Source organism: Cryptomeria japonica, chromosome 10 (genome assembly GCF_030272615.1).
Source record: "Cryptomeria japonica chromosome 10, Sugi_1.0, whole genome shotgun sequence".
In the NCBI taxonomy this organism is placed as follows: Eukaryota; Viridiplantae; Streptophyta; class Pinopsida; order Cupressales; family Cupressaceae; genus Cryptomeria; species Cryptomeria japonica.
Window position 1 is genome coordinate 107,547,766 of NC_081414.1, and position 17,818 is coordinate 107,565,583.

The following is a 17,818-nucleotide window of genomic DNA, read 5'->3' on the forward strand; positions in this document are numbered from 1 at the left end:
TGTTCAAGGTGAACCGGCATATGGTTATGGGAACCGGCACATGGAAGTGTTGTATGACTACCGGTTGGTAGTCTCAACTTTAGGGTTTCCAGTTGAAGTGCTTCAAGCCTCTATGGCTCAATTGGTGACTTTGTGTGATGAGTTAGCATAATAACAAAGAACAACATCATGTTGCCACATAAGCCTTGTGTGCATGAAGGATCGTGCATGAAGAAGATCTTGCCTATCTACCTCGAGAATATGAGAAGACTGTAAAACGGTGATAACGTGTGATGGGTTATCAACCACCATGAAAACAGTGGAAAATGAATGATGAAGATTAATGTAGTATGCTCAATGGTTAGGATTGAACCATTTGAATTCCTTAATCTATTAGGTTTAGGGTTTAGGGTTTATGCTACCGACCTAACTATTTTCTATAAGGTCGATGTTGTGACTCTTTCTAGAGTTGTTGGCAAACATTGTGTGTGTGTATCCAAGTGAAGGGATACATGATTCTTGCCAGACCAAAAGGAGAGAAGTGATACCTACAGAGTGTAAGTGTAGAAGGAAAAGAGGAGCTTAAGCGGATCTGCATTGGCATTGAGTGCTATTACCAGATCATTGTAATACCTGTTGATCTCTAACCACCTCAATAGTTGGAAAATCCCTTAACAGGGTAGCCTTAATCAGCTTGCTGTAAATCCTTTAACAGGGTAACTCTAAGCTACTAAGTTCGGAATCCTTTAGCTATTGAGTTCTTAAAATTCTCTAACAAGGTAACCTTTAACAGGGTTTAACCCTTAACCGGGTAATGTAGCCATCCCTTAACCGGGTGATCTCTAACAGGATCGGTTCCTAGCAGAACCTTTTGTAATGTCTCTAACCAGACAAGGCTACTAACAAAGTGGACTTCTAAAGAGTTCAAAAATAGCTTGTGGGTATTCATCCCCACTGTGGTTTTTCCCAGTTGGGTTTCCACATGAAAAATATGTGTCATGTGTGATGCTTTTATCTTGTGATGCTTTGCTATTGTCTCTCTAGCATATGATGGTTATGTGTTTTATGTCTGTTAATAAAACATGTTGAACTAGCTATTATTATGATCTGATGATAGATTACCTATTTATGCATAAGGGTGAAATGGTAGTGTAGTCTCGAGTTGAGTGAAAAGCTAAGTGAGTAACTGGTTATTGCTTGTCTCAGACATTCTTAGCTTTACCAGTTGCACTTTGTTTCAAACCGGTTTCACTGTCTGCCAGTCATTTGAAGTGTTTGCTGTCAAACCGGTTTTGGACTATATTTTTGTCTATACTAATTTACCCCCCCTCTCAGTACCAGTTTGGTACTATTCACTTATCATTGAGTTATCAATTGGTATCAGAGCATCCTCTAGGTCCTCTATGTTATAAGCTTAACCACTCGAGGTAAAGATCCTAGTCAAATGATGAAGAGGGAAGGTCCAAAGTTTAACAGGGAAAATTTAAGTATATGGAAAGACAGGATGAAGATATTCATCAGAAGAATGGGTGCTCAACACTAGAGCTATGTTGAGAATGTCTATGTTGCCCCTATTAGTACTCTCACCGATGACCAAAAAAGAGAGATACAAGAAAATGGGCAAGTCATGGAAGCCCTAATTAGTAGTTTATCTGACATTGAGTTTATTGATGTTCAAGACAAGGTAAATCCCAACGAGGTATGGGATGCTTTTGAAAATATCTATGGTGGTGATAAACATGTAAAAGAGGCCAAGGAAGAAAGCTTGAGAGGGAAGTTTGAAGATATGCAGATGGTTGAAGGTGAGACCATTCAACAGTATGGAATAAGAATCAAAACTGTTGTTGGAGATATCAAGAGTGCAGGTGATAAAATAGAAGATTCCATTGTGGTAAGCAAAGTCCTGAGATCCCTATTATCGGTCTATGCAATATGGGTTGCTGCTATTTAGGAGCTGAGATCAATACACAAGACTAAGGTATCCTTAGACTCCATCATGGCAAATTTGACAGCCTATGAGCTAAATAGTTTTGATGGCAGTGTTCAAAAGACTGAATCATCTTTTAAAGATTATGCTATACCATCCAGAAAAGGAAAAGAAGCTAGCACTAGTGGTGAACCAAGATAGAGTAGAGAAATGGATGATGAGGAGATTTTGATGGCATTTGAATCTCTCCTTGCCAAGAAACTTCCTAAAGGAACTAGCAAATACAAAGGTAATCTACCTTTGAAATGCTTTTCTTGCAACCGAATAGGACATATTGTTGTAAACTATCCTAATGGAAACAACAAGGACAAATCGGAAAGGTTCAAGAAATTCAAAGGAGGAAATCGGAGAAACTATTTTGTGGTAGTTGATGAAGGTATCATAGATGAAGAATCAGAGGATGAAGAAAATGAAGATATTGTATTTTTTGCTATCAAGGAAGATGTGTCAAACAAGAAGCCTCTTGTCTCTCGGTTTGACAATTCCAATGAGTGGATCATTGATAGTGGTTGTTCTCACCATATCACTGGTGACCGGAGCAAGTTTCTATCCTTTGAGGAGTGTGATGGTGGTGTGGCTTTCTTTGGCAATGATGCACCATGCATGGTCAAAGGTAGAGGGTCCATCTCTCTGAATGGAAAGAGTAGTGCTGACAATGTGTATTGGGTTGATGGTCTCAGACACAACCTTTTGAGTGTTGCCCAACTGAATGATAGTGACCTCACTCTAAAATTCAAGAATGGAATTTGTAGAATCAAAGGAAAGAATGGTGAATTGGTGGACACCGGCATGCAGACCAAAGGCAACCTATTTCATCTGAATGCAAATATAAGTACATGTCTTGTGGCAAAATTTGATGATAGCTGGATATGGCATAGGAGACTCTGCCATGTAAACTTTGATAACATTGTGAAAGCTAGTAAGATCAAGGTAGTTAGAGGGTTGTCGGTGCTAAGAAAACCAGATAATACCTTGTGTAGAGAGTGTCAATTGGGGAAAATGTCTTCCTCAACCTTTAAAAGTAAATCTTTCACTGGTGACAACTTGCTTAATCTTGTGCATACTGATTTATGTTGTCCTATGAAAACTAGAAGTGTGCAAGGTGATAGGTACTTCATGATTCTCACTAATGACTGCTCAAGAATGATGTGGGTCACATTCTTGAAAGACAAGTCTAAAGACTTTGTAAAGTTCAAAGCTTTTAGAGCTTTAGTGGAGAAGGAAAGCGGTAAAAGGATCAAGTGCCTAAGAACTAATCAAGGAGGGGAATTCACTTTTGGTGAATTCAACAAGTACTATGAAGAACATGGCATCAAGAGGCAATTGTCTGCCCCCCAGACTCCACAATAGAATGGCCTAGTAGAAAGGAATAACTAGACTATGGTTGAAGTAGCTAGAACCATGTTGATTCAAGGAAAGGTAGCTCACACCTTTTGGAGAGAAGTGGTGAGCACTGCAGTCTACACAATGAACCGGGTACTCATCAAGAAAGGTAAGGATAAAACTCCTTATGAGTATTGGACCAGTAAGACACCTGTGGTTAGCTACTTTAGAATGTTTGGTAGCAAATGTAACATCAAGAGAAGTGAACACCAGAGCAAATTTGATGTGAAATGTGATGAGGGAATATTCCTTGGATATTCCACCAAGAGCAAAGCTCTCAAGTGTTTCAACAACAGGACTCAGAGAATTATGGAAAGCATCAATGTAAGAGTTGATGAAACCTCTAAGAAAACTAAGGAAATTGGCAGTGAGCAAGCGGTAAATGAACCGGTTGCAACCTGTGAGACATGGACCAACTCTGATACCATGCGAGATTTTGCCAAGATCTAGAGGCAATGGAAAGCACAAATAGAAAAAAAAAATAGATGATAGAAATAAACTATATTCTATCAAGATGAAAATACTGATCAACTAGATCATCAAGTGATACATACAATGAATATGAGCCTGCTTATATAGGAAAGGTTATATGGATATGTGAGCACACAAACATGACATGTGTCTCAATAAGAAATAAGGGTAGGTAGGAAATAGGTGTGGGTAGGTAGGAGAAACAATATAATAGTCCACATGAGGTGGATCACCCACTAAATGTGGAGTGTAACAACAAGATAAAAACCATAAAAGGTGGAAATTCTCATACACACACTACCCAATGTGGCACAAACACCCAAGTGTCTCATACCCAAACTACTATGAAATGCATTTCCTAAGTAAACTTAAGTAAGGTGTAATAATATCCAAGATGAATAATTATTTACACCAGCACCCCCCCTTAAGTGCAACTTAGGGGAATGCACTTAAGTCTACAATGCAACTAAGCAATGCAAGATGGGTCACGGTTACGAGGCCATGTTAGGTACCCTTGTACAAATGCAAATGCATGCAAACCAATGCAATGAAATCTCTCACAAAGTAGGGAAAGAGAGAAAAACCTAATGGGAAAAAACCCTCCCCCAAAAGAGAGATGAAAACTAGATACAAAGAACTCCCATAGAAGTATATGAAGGACAAAACCCCATGTGAGGAAAAAGTCCCCCCCATATGAGAGAAGAAGAAGAGAGACTAGGAAGCTCCCCTCAATGTGGAATCTGCACCAATGATAGAAGCTCAAAGATGAATGAAGAAACTACTCCACAAACGTTGAACCACGTTCCTCCCCTTAGGAAGAAACAAAACCAAAGATGGATCCATGAAATCTCCCCAATCATGAAGGGAAGATGAAGCAAAAATACTCACGATGAAAGGAATCTATAAAAAATGCTCAAGTGTCCCCATGTCGATGCTAAAAGGTACCCCCTCCAAAGGTGGTAAATTGTGCCACACTGCAGAAAAAGGCACTCCAAGATCTAGTGAAGATGAATGTAGAACAATATCCAAAGACTCGTATGTCTCCTCAAAAGATAAAGAGACCTCCTCCAAGTGTTGTACAAAAGTATCCACAATCATGTCAACCTCTAAAGATTGATCATGTAGAGAATGCACAAGAGGGTCAGACTAATCCCTCGCAACAATCAAAGAAGGATCATCTTCATCAAAGAGAAGATGAATGTCATCAATGGTGTCTCCCAAATTTGCAATGTAGGAGTCCACAAACAAACCTACAATGTCTGTCAAGTAGGCATCCTAATAAACTGAAGCTGGAAGACATGAAACATCCTGCTGCATTGAATCATAGGAAGGCAAAACTATCACACTAGCTACATCATCACGTGCAATAGGTGGTGTGATATCAATAGAAGGAGATGAAATGCAAGGCTCAAGAAAGGGGTCACATGTGAGAATCCCCAATTTAAAATGCCCAAAGTTCTCCTCAAAATATGAATAATCAACATAGGAAGAACCAACCTTATCAATAGGACCAAAATCTGAAAAATAGCACAACCGAGATGCATGATCAACCACCCCAGTCACAATGATAGCTCCAGTCTCCAAGTCTCTAATGATAACTAAATTAGGTGTGAACTCCATAGTTTTCCTAGCTGCCCCATGTGTGATTTGATAGATGGAAAGAAGATTGTTTGTCAAGTGGGGTACACACAACACATCATTGAAGGAGTTATCCCCAATGGCAATAGATCCTTTCCCAATCACATCCATGTATGTATGATTTCCCATCAAAATCTGCAGCATGTGGCAAGGCTGAAATGTAGAAAACATAGATTGCAAAGATGCCATATGATGAGAAGCCCTTGAATCTAGAAGCCATCTCCCTAAATCAGGACTTGTAGCAGCACAAAGAGCTTGTCCCTTTCCTTTATTTGTCTGAAAAGAGTGATCCTTTCCTTTATACTTGGAAGAAGAATCTGATGTAGACATTCTAGAAGGTAGGTTGATTCTATTCTTCTCAAGAAGATTCTTCAACTCATCAATATCCTTCTTATAACAATGATGTTCATCATGTCCTAACTTCTTGCAATATCCACAAAAAATATTATCCTTATATGATTTCCTCTTAGGTGAGAATGGTGAATCACCTTGTTGTGGACAGGAAGATTGTGCTCCATCTTGATGTGGATTTGACTTAAGTTGCTTTTGATTCTTTCATTTTCCTTTATTGCTTTGATTCCCTTTATTAGCCACCAAAGCTTGTGACTTTGAAGATTTGAGAATCCCCATCATGGTCAACTTAGATTGCTCAAGTATCAACATCTCCGTGAATGAATCAAATGAGTGAGAAGTGTATGAGGAACCTTGAGATAACCTATGGGTGTGAAAGCTAGATACAAAGGCTGCATACTCTGAAGGAAGCTTGTCCAATAAGTTATAAACCAATTGAGCATCCTTTTTGTCAATTCCACAATCCTTTAGCTTTTCTCTTAACTCAGTTGTTTTTGTGACATAATCTTGGATTGTATCAAAATCTTTGGGATCCAAAGTTGTGAGTTCACTATCAAGCTTGTAGCCCTTAATCTCATCAACTTGACCATACAATTTCTTAAAAATATCCCAAGCCTCTTTAATTGTTGTACACTTATCAATGTGAAAAATGAGGTCGTCTAATACATACTTTCTAAGAGTTCCAAGTGCCATAGCATTCTTAGTAAGCCATTCAATTTGAGCATTAGGATCAGCCTTAGGATCAGGTGGTATTGTTATAGTTTCATTTACATAATGAGTGAGTCCTTTTTCCATTAGTTTACTCCATGCCTTAATTTTCCATGATGCATAATTATGAGGAGTTAAAAGTGGAAATTTAGGAGAACCCATAGCACCAAAATGAAAAAACACAAGATAGAGAGAGGTAGAATCACACAAGACACCCCCCCAAAATACTCAATCAAGAAATCCCCCCAAAATGGTAATTTTGGCACTTTATACTTAGTGCATATACAATGGGCCACTTGCAAAACAAGGCAAAGTGGACTTCTGATTTCAATTTACAACTTCTCAAAATGAGATCTAAGAGACTTCAACAAATACTGCTAGTGATCTAAACTAAGATCCAAGCAAAATGTAAGTACCAAATATGCCAAAAATGGTCAAATACTGAAAGTACAATTTCTACTTAAAATCACTATAAATAGATGGTAGATTATGAAAGTAGATGAAAAAATATGCACTTTCAAAAAAAATGGCACCTGAAAAGGAGTCCATATGAGCCCAAACGAAGCCTCCAAAGTTGTAAAAATTGGTATTTTGTGAATTCCACAAAACCTGTATCCGAAAATCAGAAAAATTTTGCCGCACTATACAGATCATGGAATTCTACCCCAAAACAAAAAAAATTGCTCCAAAAAATGAGTCCGGATGAGTGAGATATCACTATTTGAAAATTGCCTACAAAATTATAATTTCTAGAAAATTTTCGCCGCAGCGTCAAACTTCAAATGCCTTTAGATTTGGCCTTCGAAGTCTAATTTGGATGAAACATAAGGAAAAACTAACTTTCTTGGTCCTCCTCAATCCAATGGTAACCTCAGATTTGACCCATCAATCTTCAATAATAACCTACAATAGAAAACTCCAAAATACACAACCTCAAATAGCATCAAATTTCTCTCAATTAGAAAACCAATGACACTCTAATGGCTCTGATACCATGTGAGACATGGACCAGCTCTGATACCATATGAGACATGGACTAGCTTTAATACCATGTGAGATTTTGCCAAGATCTAGAGGCAAAGGAAAGAACAAATAGAGAAAACAAAATAGATGATAGAAATAAACTGTATTCTATCAAGATGAAAATACTGATCAACTGGATCATCAAGTGATACATACAATGAATATGAGCCTTCTTATATAGGAAAGGCTATATGGATATGTGAGCACACAAACATGACATGTGGCTCAATAAGAAATAAGGGTAGGTAGGAACTAGGTGTTGGTAGGTAGGAGAAACAATATAATAGTCCACATGAGGTGGATCACCCATTGAATGTGGAGTGTATCAACAAGATCAACACCATAAAAGGTGGAAATTCTCATACACACACTACCCAATGTGGTACAAACACCCAAGTGTCTCATACCCAAACTACTATGAAATGCATTTCCTAAGTAAACTTAAGTAAGGTGTAATAATATCCAAGATGAATAATTATTTACACCAACACAACCTTCTGGGAACTGGTTGTCAGTCAACCAAGTACTAGTAACAGTATTCCTACACCGGCAAATGTAGATGCTAATACTGATGGAGATGAGGATGAAGAAGAAAATCAAGAGGAATCCATCAAGACCATTCCTCAGTATGTCAAGCTGAATCATGATCCTAATCAGATCATAGGAGATAAGGATGCAGGAATCCTTACAAGAAGAAAGGTCAGAGAAAACTCATGTATGATCTCTGAATTTGAGCCTAAATCATTTAAAGAAGCACATAAAGATGAAGATTGGATCAAGGCAATGGAAGAGGAAATTGACTAGATAGAGAAAAATGGTACATGGTCTTTGGTACCCAGACCGGAGCATAAAAATGCCATTGGTACCAAATGGGTCTTCAGAAATAAGCTGAATGAGGATGGCACAGTGATTAGAAATAAAGCTAGATTGGTATGCAAAGGATATGCTCAAGAAGAAGGAGAAGACTATGGAGAAACCTTTGCTCTTGTATCCCAATTGGAAGGAGTTTGTATGCTTCTTGCATATGCATCTTTTAAAGGCTTCAAAGTATATCAAATGGATGTAAAATCTACATTCCTAAATGGTGTACTTGAAGAGGAGGTGTATATAGAGCAACCAGATGGGTTTGCCCTATCTGAAGACAGTGACATGGTATGTAGGCTACATAAAGCCTTATATGGGCTAAAGCAGGCACCTAGAGCATGGTATGAATGCCTGCATTCCCATCTTGTGAAGATTGGATTTGAGAGAACAAGTGAAGATAGCAATATCTACTTGAAGTCTGAAGGAGATTAGATCCTGATCTATGAGGTATTTGTTGATGACATTATCTTTGGTGGAGATGACAAGATGAGTCATGAGTTTGTAGATGAGATGAAGAAAGAGTTTGAGATGTCACTCATATGGGAGATTAAGTTCTTCATTGGACTGCAGATCCAGCAGATGAGATATGGAATCTTTATCACTCAGTCCAAGTATGTCAAAGAGGTGTTGAAGACCTTTGGCATGGAAGATAGCAAACTAGTTGGTACACTAATGGTGACCGACTGTAAACTATCCAAAGCGGATGACTCAGCATTGGTTGATGAGAAGGAATATCAATCAATTATTGATAAATTGCATTATGTAGTGCATAGGAGACCAAATATTGGACATGTAGTTGGCATTACTGCAAGGTTCCAGAAAAGTCCAAGAGAATCCCACTTGGTTGCAGTCAAGCAGATTCTTAGGTATCTAAAGGGAACTATTGACTATGGATTGTGGTATCCATATAGCAAGGATCTCAACTTAAAAGTGTTCACAGATGCTGATTGGGCTAGTAATGTAGATGACCGGAAGAGCACAACTAGTGGTGCATTCTTCCTTGGTGGTAGACTAGTCTCATGGATGAGTAAAAAGTAGAGTTGTATCTATCAGTCTATAGTGGAAGTGGAGTATGTTGCAGCTTTCATGAACTGCAATCAAACAATTTGGATGAAGCATGTATTGAATGGCTTCAAAGTTCTTGTATCTGAACCAGTAAGTATATTTTGTGACAATACTAGTGCAATTAATATCTCCAAGAATCTAGTTTTACATTCTAGAACCAAGAACTTTGAGCTTAAGTATCATTTCTTGAGGGAAAAGGTTCAAAATAAAGAGATTGCACTGGAGCATGTTTCCAGTAAGGAGCAGTTAGCAGACATATTCACCAAGCCTCTCCCAAAGACTACATTTACATACTTAAGAGGTCAAATAGGGGTATTGCCCCTTCAAGAGATGAACTAAAAGCATATGCTCCACATCAGTTAGGTATTGCATAGTCAAATTTATTTTGGATTGATATGTTGAAGGATGCTGCTACTCAGGGGAAGCAGCATAATGGAGTAGGGAAGCTTGTGCCTCCACTTTGACGTTGTTGTCAAAGGGGGAGAAGATGTGAAGTAGAGAAGATATCTACAAAAATTTGGGGAGAAGATGTGAAGTGGAGAGATATCTTTGTATATTGCCATCAATGCCAAAGGGGGAGATTGTTGGCATTATGTGAACCGGTATGAGGACATAATGACATTGTATGTTGTCATTGATGTCAATATGTTGTAGAGGTGTGAACTGACATTTGTGCCAAAGTGAAGTGGTGTGCTTGTTCAAGGTGAACTGGCATATGGTTATGGGAACCGGCACATGGAAGCATTATATGACTATCAGTTGGTAGTCCCAACTTTAGGGTTTCCGGTTGAAGTGCTTCAAGCCTATGTGGCTCAACCGGTGACTTTGTGCGATGAGTTAGCATGATAACAAAGAACAAGATCATGTTGCCATGTAAGCCTTGTGTGCATGAAGAAGATCTTGCCTATCTACCTCGGGAATATGAGAAGCTTGTAAAACGGTGATAACATGTGATGGGTTATCAACTACCATGAAAACGGTGGAAAACGAACAATGGAAATTAATGCAGTTTGTTCAATGGTCAGGATTGAACCGTTTGAATTCCTTAACCTATTAGGTTTAGGGTTTAGGGTTTATGCTACCGACCTAACTGTTTTTTATAAGGTTGATGTTGTGACTCTTTCTAGAGTTGTTGGCAAAAGTTGTGTGTGTGTATCCAAGATAAGGGATACATGATTCTTGCCAGACCAAAATGAGAGAAGTGATACCTGCAGAGTGTAAGTGCAGAAGGAAAAAAAGAGCTTAAGTGGATCTACATTGGCATTGAGTGTTGTTACCAGATCATTGTAATACCTATTGATCTCTAACCACCTCAACAGTTGGAAAATCCCTTAACAGGGTAGCCTTAACTAGCTTGTTGTAAATCCTTTAACAGGGTAACTCTAAGCTACTGAGTTCACAATCCTTTAGCTATTGAGTTCTTAAAATCCTCTGACAAGGTAACCTTTAACAGGGTTTAACCCTTAACCGGGTATTGTAGCCATCCCTTAACCAGGTGATTTCTAATAGGATCAATTCCTAGCAGAACCTTTTGTAATGTCTCTAACCGGACAAGGCTACTAATAGAGTGGACTTCTAAAGAGTTCAAAAATAGCTTGTGGGTATTCATCCCCATCGTGGTTTTTCCCAATTGGGTTTCCATGTGGAAAATACATGTCTCATGTGTGATTCTTTTATCTTGTGATGCTTTGCTATTGTCTGTCTATCATATGACAGTTCTGTGTTTTATGCCTGTCAATAAAACATGTTGAACTAGCTATTATTATGATCTGATGATAGATTACCTGTTTATGCATAAGGGTGAAATGGTAGTGTAGTCTCGAGTTGAGTGAAAAGCTAAGTGAGTAACTAGTTAATGCTTGTCTCAGACATTCTTAGCTTTACTGGTTGCACTTTGTTTCAAACCGGTTTCACTGTCTACCAATCTTTTGAAGTGTTTGTTGTCAAACTAGTTTTGGACTATATTTTTGTCTATACTAATTCACCCCCCCTCTTAGTACCAATTTGGTACTATTCACTTATCATTGAGTTATCAGGTGCCCTAAAAGGTGTAGGGGTTGGTTCTCCTTGAGTTGGTTCCCAAAATCTTTGTAAGTTGGAATTTTACCAGTGAGGCTGGATTGGAACAATAGTCTTCAGCAGCTCTTCTCATCGCGGTTTTTCCCATATTGGGTTTTCCTCATAAATTTGGTGTTGTGAATCTCTTATGTGTGAATGATCTTTTTTTTTTCTCTCTTGCCTTACTGGTATGATTGTTTAGTGGCTAAGGAGTTAATTGATTATTTGAAAGAAGATCAGTAAAGACAAAAAGTTGGAAACCACTTATTCACCCCCTCTCAGTGGTATTCTGTGTTCAAAAAAGTTGACCTACACATTGGTCCTAGGTCTTGGTATATATGTAATATCTCATTTGTGAGATAAATGGAACAAGAAGAGGAACATGTAATAGGTATATGGTTATGGTATTGTGACATGGTATGTGCGAATATTGAAGACCATATGAGTAGACCATAGAGAAGTTCAAGGAAGGTTTGAAGGTGATTATCAGAGCTTAACTGGTACTAAATTCAACATTGGAGATGATACTTTGAGAAGTACATTATCATTAGATTTAATCATCCAATTGTAGTCAGTGTGATTCCTATCTTGTGATTGAGCAGTGAGCCCTAGGTGGTTGGCCTTTTTGCATGTGCAGACCCCATTTGTATACACCTACTATCTGTAGTAGTATCATCTGATTGTGGGTAAGATTTCCCAATGTGGTTTTTCCCCTTACAGGGTTTCCACATACAAATCTCTGAGTTATGTGTTGTGGATGTTGTTTCTCTTTCTGTTATATGCATTGAGTTTCATCGGTATTAATATTAATTGCTAATTTGTCTACTGGCATTAAGTTTTGTTTACCGGTATTAAGTATCAAGTTTGACTAGGTTATATTTGGGTTGAATTTAATACACAATTGATTCAACCACCCCCCCTCTCAATTGCCTCTAGGTCGTAACACTAACTGGCAATCACTTGAAAGGTTTACCTTGGCTAAGAAGGCCATGTTTGATCAGATTATTGAAATAGAGAAAAGGAAGATTTAGGAGAAACTGATAGTTACTAAAAATTATTTGAAGCAATGTACTAATATCTACAGGGTCTATTGTAACATAAATATTCTTACAATAAATGTAGATCAACAAATAAAATAGCTACAAGATAAGATGGCTGACATTGCTAATTCTTTTGATGCTAAAAATAAAGAGACAAAATCATTCAGAGAGGAAGAAGTCTCAGAGGTTTGGTGAGTCCAAGATTGGATTCACTTGGTGTGCACAAGAGGGTATGCATGGATATTCTTGCTAAGCTTAGTCTGACAAAAGTCACTGAGAAAGAAACATTCTCACACTTATTGACTAGACTTGTATCCATATTTGATACTTTCAGAACCGATTGGGATACATACATACAGCTTTTGGAGAAAGCTTATCTGGAAATTTTGAAATTGGTTAAACTCTAGTAAAGAAATCTTTAATAATTCTATCAATTATTCCATTCTTTCACCAGTCTTTGGCATTGATGCCAAAGGGGGAGTGTATATATGTAAAAAATATGATCCTAGGGGGAGGATATCAGACATAGAGTGTATTTTCTCAGGGGGAGCATATTTCAGTTGGATCGGCAGGGAATTCATTTTTCACATGAGTCTTACCATTAATGCCAAAGGGGGAGACTGTTGACAATTGACACTCATTGATGGCAACAAGATTCTTTAGGAGGCATATATTGGCACTTAGAAGGTTATACTAGCAGATATCGATATTGGAGATATCAAGGTCATCACCAGCACTGACACCGACATCCAGGATTGTGGTGAAGTTGACATTAGGGTTTATTTGTAAAATCATTTTCTAATTATTGTATAGGGCCAACATTAAATATATTTTGTAATACATTGTAAGCCGACATAAGGCATATTGTTTGTAAGGGTATATAAGTAAGTTTGGTTAGGTCATTTAAAAAAAAGGAGAATAGAGATATATACAAGGATAGGATAAGGTAGAGGAATACTATGATGCAAAGAATATGTATCTAGATCATGTGTATGCAAAAGTTATATCATGCAATGATCTATAGGTAGTTTGTAAGACATTCTTCGAGGAAAGGAAATACCAGCAAGAGGGTTTATGAACCGGTATAGAACAGAGCTATAACCGGAACTCTTTTTGGCATTGTAGATGCATTTTTTGAGTTCACTATTATTGTTTTACTTCAGAAAAAGCTTGTATTCAGTGAGACTCTTTTGTGTTGAGTAGTGTTCTCTAGGCAGTGTGCCTTTCTGCATGTGCAGGCTCACATGCTATGTAATATCTTTCATATGGCCAGTAAATTGATATTGTGGGTCACAAATCCCACCGTGGTTTTTCCTCATTGAGGTTTTCCATGTTTAAATTCTATGTGTTATGGTGATCATTCATGTGGCTAGTTTATTTACTTCATGTTATATGTTTCTTCATTTATCGGTTTATATATTTATGTTATAATAAGGAAAAATCTTATATTATCAACAAAACACTAATTCACCCCCCTCTCAGTGTTCTTGGGTTCATTGTATTCCAACAAGAGTTTTAGGATGTTGTTGGTGATCATGTTCAAGACTTGGCGGTTGGAGATCATTGCTAAAGCATGTGGACCTATACTTGGTCTCGGTTGATCTAGGTTATGGACCGGCTTTAATGTAACATTTGGATAGGACCTATTCTTGGGATGTCTTATGTGTTGATATTACTTGTTTGGTCTAAGGCCGATATGGTTTGTAATTATGTAATTGGTTTATTGTTTGGTGATCAACCTGATTGTTTATGGCCGAGAGTTTTTATAAATAGATGTAATATCTCATTGTAAATCCTCATGGTTAATGTAAGAGGTCATGGTCAAGGAATGTAATGTGAAAATAATGTAATATCATTCAAGTAGAGGAGTTGGTCAATCATTGGATATCGAATTGGATTTATGTAAGAGGATTTAGTCCTCTTATATTGTGCTTAACCAGAACCGTACTCTGGCATAGGAGATACTATCTTTTGCAGTTCAACACTTCTCTAGCTTATTGTCAGGTTTTATATGTAGTCAGTGAGGCTCCTTTTGTGGTGAGTGGTATGATCTAGGTTGTTGGTCTTCCTGCAAGTGCAGGCCCCTTCATTGTAATTCACATACTTACTGCATAAGTATTATCTGACGATGGGTAGGCTTCCCACTATCATTTTTTCCTTTACCAGGTTTTCCACGTACAAATCTTCGTGTTATGTGGATGGATTTTATTCTGTGATTACAGTTTATGCTTAATTGGTTTAACTACTATTTTGGTATTAATGTTTTTAGTTCCAGTATTAAAAGTTTAAATTGCCAATGCTTTTGGTAATCTATGACAACTGATTCACCCCCCTCTTAGTTGGCTTCTGGTTATCTAAACTGTCTAACACTTTGATTCCTCCAATACTCTACAAACACATCAGATATTGCACAGAAGTTCATTCACTTTCTACATAAAAGCAGTAATGTTCTCATCCTCCCCCATCTTCAACAACTCATACTTTCCCTTCAAGCTCTGCAACTTAGCAATCTACACATGACTATCACCTTTGTACAAAGTTTCTAACTTCTTCCAGATCTCATGAGCAGTCCACAAATCTATCACATTTTTTATCTTTGAATCAGTCAAGGCATTCAACAATACTTCCTTTTCCCTAATATTGTATTCAACTTCCTTTATCTCATCTGGAGTTGTAGGACCATTAAGAGAAATATTGTACACATTTTTAGTAATCTTTCAATAATCTTCACCAAGGCATCTCAAGTAACACTACACCAGGATTTTCCATAGAGTATAGTTTGTTCCATCAAATCTCAGACTATCCTTCTTATAAGTCACCATCCTAGATCACCTCAATTGATCAAGCTTCTCTGGAGGAACTAGCTTTGATACCAATTGTTGGTAACAAGGCATAAAACTAAGAGGAGGTGTATCAGTTTTCTCAAAATCTCTACATAACCACAATATCATATCTGATAAATAATAGTGAAAGCATACATCAACACAACATCAATAACACACATAACACCAATATTTTTGACATGGAAAAACCGGTTAAGGGGAAAACCATGATGGCAACCTACCCATAATATGATGATACCCTATTAAAAGTATATGAAATATTATAATGGGGAATGGACATGCATTTAGGCACACTACCTAGAGCTCACTGCTCTAAAAAAACAAAGGGCTACAACCTAAGGAAGATTCATTATCTTACAACAACATTCAGATTACATCTGGAAGATCATGAACTGAAAAATTAACATCTCCTAATACTTGGTTACAGTTCCAATTATGCACATATACTACTCTTTCACACATCTTTTCACTTGTTCTCTACTTCTGAGAGATCAAATCATTATTCACATATTACACACATTCATAGATACATCTGCAACATGATATTTCATTAGTTTATACATATCAACAACCTATCTTTCACCGTCAGCTCAACCCACATCACAAATTACAAAATATATCCATACACACTATAACAACATATACGGACCAAAAAAATATCAACAAAGACATAGTATGGACCCAAATCAACACCTTGAACATGAAACATATCTAGGAATTATGCCTTGAACATATGCAACACGCTAAAATCATCATGTCAGCCAAGAACATGATGAACACCACCGGAATAAGGAAAATCATCAATAATGTGCACAACGATCAATGCGGACCATCAACACAAATAGGACATGATCTAGAAATATCCATAAGAATCATAGATTACCACAAAAATAATCACACCAACACCACTTACTAGAATCTCCATCATCATTATACTAAACTTTAAGAACACTGACTGCAATGACTGATAAATTGAAAGATTCACTTGTAGACCTCCAAATCATGAACCATATGAATTGAGGACACACCAAAACATCCCAAACACTCTGGAAGATCTATAAACCAAGATATTGCAACGTGGAGCAATGTGGAGCAAAATACAGAACACTGATCAACACCAAACAACTCAAAAACCAACTACAATTCCAGATCTCAAAACTCTATCAAATCACCATGTGAACTGCTAAAACTTAAGTTGAATCTGTAGACACTCAAAATTGTCATGTTTAATTAAATAAATATTTTATTTATTTAATTATCTAAGCCTAATTCTTCTATTAATTAAATAAATCTTTATTTATTTAAATTATCCTTTTCCTAAATTAAATAAACATTTTTATTTATTTAAATATCCTACTTCTTCTATTAATTAAATAAATCTTTATTTATTTAATTAATTCATTATCTTTTTCTACACATGACACATGTCATTCATCTCTTAATTCCTACACTACCTACCCCTTTCATTATTTTGGTATTTCTTTTACCTACCCTCTAATCTTAGCCGACCTCTCTTTTTACACCTCTCAATCTTAACCCTCCATTTCATATTGTGTCTTCTATTTAAGGAGATGCTTTCTTCATTGTCAAACCCTAATGACTAATCTTGAAGACTTGGCTACACTACGGTCCTACTTGCAACCACATTCCGTTCTTTGTTGAGCTCTTGTGCATATAAAAATCTGAGAGCAAATATATCAAGCAAGATCAATGGAGATAGGAAGAATGGAGATCAAAACCCTATTGGACATGTGATGGTATAATCTTTGTGATTTAGAGTTATTTGCATTGTCTTAGGTAATCTTCATATGTTATGGTGGATCTTTGTTCATTGTTAGGCTAGGGTTTTGTGGTTGGATTCATTTAGCCTTTCAATATTGTTATCATTGTATCCATTTTCACCATACACATTTTGGCACGCCCGGTGGGACACTTGTCCCTTTGCATTTAATATTTTTGTTGCAGATTTTGCATTTTTGAAGTTGTAGATCGGACATTTTTCGACGACATTTTAGGTTTTTTCGCGTCTGTGAACTTTCGGATCGCGTCTCTGAGTTTCAGAAGCGTTTGCGGGATCGGGAATCGTGCCTGTGTTTTTACCAAATTTTATTTTGCAGGTTTCTGAAAGGGGCGTCTATGTTTTTGAAGTGCGTCTCTATAGTTTCTGCTCGCGTCTGTGTCAGATAAAGGCATCTGTGTTATTTGGCTGCGTCTGTGCATCACAGAACCGCGTCTGTGTCATACAGACGCATCTGTGTCTGGTATAGCAGCGTCTGTGTTTTTACTGTTTCGAAATTTTAAAATTTTTTTGGTTCAATTTTCGGATTTTGTACTTAGGGTTTCAGATCTGGTTTATTTTTGGACTAACCCTTTCAGATCTAGCTAACTAAGTTTGTGCAGCTTGTTTT